Raw genomic sequence first — 3,593 nt, forward strand, 5'->3', positions numbered from 1 at the left:
TGGCACTCAGGCCCTAGTGACAAGCATTAAGCATAGCAAAGTCATAACAACATCAATCTCAGAACATAGTGGATACTAGGGATCAAACCCTAACAAAACTAACTCGATTACATGATAGATCTCATCCAAGCCATCACCGTCCAGCAAGCCTACGATGGAATTACTCACGCACGACAGTGAACATCATGAAATTGGTGATGGAGGATGGTTGATGATGACGATGGCGACGGATTCCCCTCTCCGAAGCCCCGAACGGACTCCAGATCAGCCCTCCCGAGAGGTTTTAGGGCTTGGCGGCGGCTCCGTATCGTAAAACGCGATGAAATCTTCTCTCTGGTTTTTTCTCCCCGAAACACAATATATGGAGTTGGAGTTGGAGTCGGAGAGGCAACAGGGGGCCCATGAGGTAGGGGGGCGCGCCCTAGGGGGGCAGGCGCACCCCCACCCTTGTGGAGAGGTGGTGGGCCCCCTGGCCTTCTTCTTTTGCAGGTATTTTTTCATACTTTCTGAAAAGTTGCTCCGTGAAGTTTCAGGTCATTCCGAGAACGTTTGCTCCTGCACATAAATAACACCATGGTAATTCTGCTGAAAACAGCGTCAGTCCGGGTTAGTTCTATTCGAATCATGCAAGTTAGAGTCCAAAACAAGGGCAAAAGTGTTTGGAAATTAGATACGTTGGATATGTTGGAGACGTCCTCAAGCAATTCAGTTGATAAACTAAAAGTGATAAAGAAAAACTTTTACAAACTCTGTTTGCTCTTGTTGTTGTAAATATGTAAAGCCAGCATTCAAGTTTTCAGCAAGGATTATAACTAACCACATTCACAATAATGCATAGGTCTCAAGTTTACTCATAATAATAGCATAATCAACTAGCAAGCCATAATAATAAATCTCGGATGACAACACTTTCTCAAAACAATCATAATATGATATAACAAGGTGGTATCTCGCTAGCCCTTTCTGAGACCGCAAAACATAAATGCAGAGCACCTTTAAAGACCAAGGACTGACTAGACATTGTAATTCATGGTAAAAGAGATCCAGTCAAGTCATACTCAATGTAAACTAACAGTAATGAATGCAAATGACAGCGTTGCTCTCTAACTGGTGCTTTTTAATAAGAGGATGATGACTCAGCATAAAAGTAAATAGATAGGCCCTTCGCAGAGGGAAGGAGGGATTTGTAGAGGTGCCAGAGCTCAGTTTTGAAATAGAGTTGAATAATATTTTGAGCGGTATACTTTCATTGTCAACATAACAACCAAGAGATGGCAATATCTTCCATGCTACACACATTATAGGCGGTTCCCAAACAGAATGGTAAAGTTTATACTCCCGCTTCCACCAACAAGCATCAATCCATGGCTTGCTCGAAACAACGTGTGCCTCCAACTAACAAGAGTCCCAGGGGGAGTTTTGCTTGCAATTATTTTGATTTAGTTTGCATAAAGCATGGGACTGGGCATCCCGGTGACCAACCATTTATCTTGTGAGTGAGGAGCAGAGTCCACTCCTCTTGAGAATAACCCACCTAACATGGAAGATACAAACATCCCTAGTTGATATATGAGCTATTTGAGTATACAAAACATGATATTTATTTGAAGGTTTAGAGTTTGGCACATACAAATTTACTTGGAACAGCAGGTAGATACCGTATATAGGTAGGTATAGTGGACTCATGTGGAATAACTTTGGGGTTTAAGGGATTGGATGCACAAGCAGTATTCCCGCTTAGTACAGGTGAAGGCTAGCAAAAGACTGGGAAGCGACCAGCTAGAGAGCGACAACAGTCATGAACATGCATTAAAATTAATCAACACCGAATGCAAGCATGAGTAGGATATAATCCACCATGAACATAAATATGGTGAAGGCTATGCTGATTTTGTTGCAACTACATGCGTGAACATGCGCCAAGTCAAGTCACTTAAATCATTCATAGGAGGATACCACCCTATCATACCACATCATAACCATTTTAATAGCATGTTGGCATGCAAGGTAAACCATTATAACTCATAGCTAATAAAGCATGGCACAAGAAACTATGATCTCTAGTTGTCATTGCAAACATGTTTATTCATAATAGGCTGAATCAGGAACGATGAACTAATCATATATAAAAAACAAAAGAGGTCGAGTTCGTACTAGCTTTTCTCATCTCAGTCAGTCCATCATATATCATAATAATTGCCTTTCACTTGCACGACCGAACGATGTGAATAATAATAATAGTGCACATGCATTGAACTAAGCTGGAATCTGCAGGCATTCAATAAACAAGAGAAGACAAGGCAATATGGGCTCTTTTGTCAGATCAACAATAATGCATATAAGAGCCACTTCAACAATTTAATTATGGTCTTCTCCTATCGCCCCCTGAAGAAAAGAAAATAAATAAAACTATTTACACAAGAGAGCTCCCAACAAGCAAAAGAAGAACAGGAAATCTTTTTGGGTTTTCTTTTTTTAATTACTACTACAAGCATGGAAAGTAAACTAATTAAAAGCTACAACTATTTTTTTTTGTTTTTCTTAAGGTTTATTAAACACGCAAGAAGAAAGCATAAAAAGGAAATAAACTAGCATGGATGATACAAATGAAAAAGTATGAGCACCGACATCTAGCAATGAGTGTGTGAACATAAATGTAATGTCGGTGGGAAATACATACTCCCCCAAGCTTAGGCTTTTGACCTAAGTTGGTCTATGGCCATGGCTGGCCTGGCGGATATCCATAATAATAGTTGGGGTTGTACTGAGAAGAAGAAGAAGATTCCAATTGCCACTGGCTGACAATCATCTCCGGATCCCACTGGTAATTGACTGTCGTGAAGGATCAACTTGTGGTTTCGACTCTGGCTCCATGGCTGGTGCAGGGTTCCAGTAGGCGTGAATAGCCTTCAGCGGAACAAGGTACTGGCCTGCAGATAAATCAAACAAAGAAGGAGCAGGCAGGGTAATAGTCTCAGGATGATGTTTATCAAAGAACAATTTGTATTTAAGCTCTCCTTCCCTATCCTTAATAATGAAATCATGTGCCACCATACTGTTATAATCTAAATAAACACGAGGCGACACTTTTTCTTCCTTCTCGTAATGCCTAATAGGTATGTTAAAATGTGCAGCTAGGCGTGAAGCATAGATGCCTCCAAAGATGGGGCCCTTGGTACGATTCAGACTTAACCGTTTAGCAATAATGCCGCCCATACTAACAGAGTTATCACTGTATAAACCATGGAGCAAAATAATAATATCAGGGATACTCAAGTTTCCACAATTTCCGCGACCAATTAAACAATGACTAGCAAATAATGCAAAATAGCGTAAAACAGGGAAATGTATGCTAGTGATTCATGCATTGGAAACCTTCCTTGTTTCCCCTATAGTGATAGTATCAATAAACCCGTCCACATCATCGCGATGTGGTTCCTCTATCTTGCCCTCGAAAGGGACTAAACAAACCCGACAAAAATCATAAAGTGACATCTCCTTATGCTCATCATATAAATGCAACTCCACCATAGGTGGTGAGCTCCTAGAATGGAAATGAAAGTTTTGCACAAAGGTATTTGTGAGTAAGAGAT

The sequence above is a fragment of the Triticum urartu genome, chromosome 2A (genome assembly GCF_056163025.1).
Source record: "Triticum urartu cultivar PI428250 chromosome 2A, HENAU_Tu73, whole genome shotgun sequence".
In the NCBI taxonomy this organism is placed as follows: domain Eukaryota; kingdom Viridiplantae; phylum Streptophyta; class Magnoliopsida; order Poales; family Poaceae; genus Triticum; species Triticum urartu.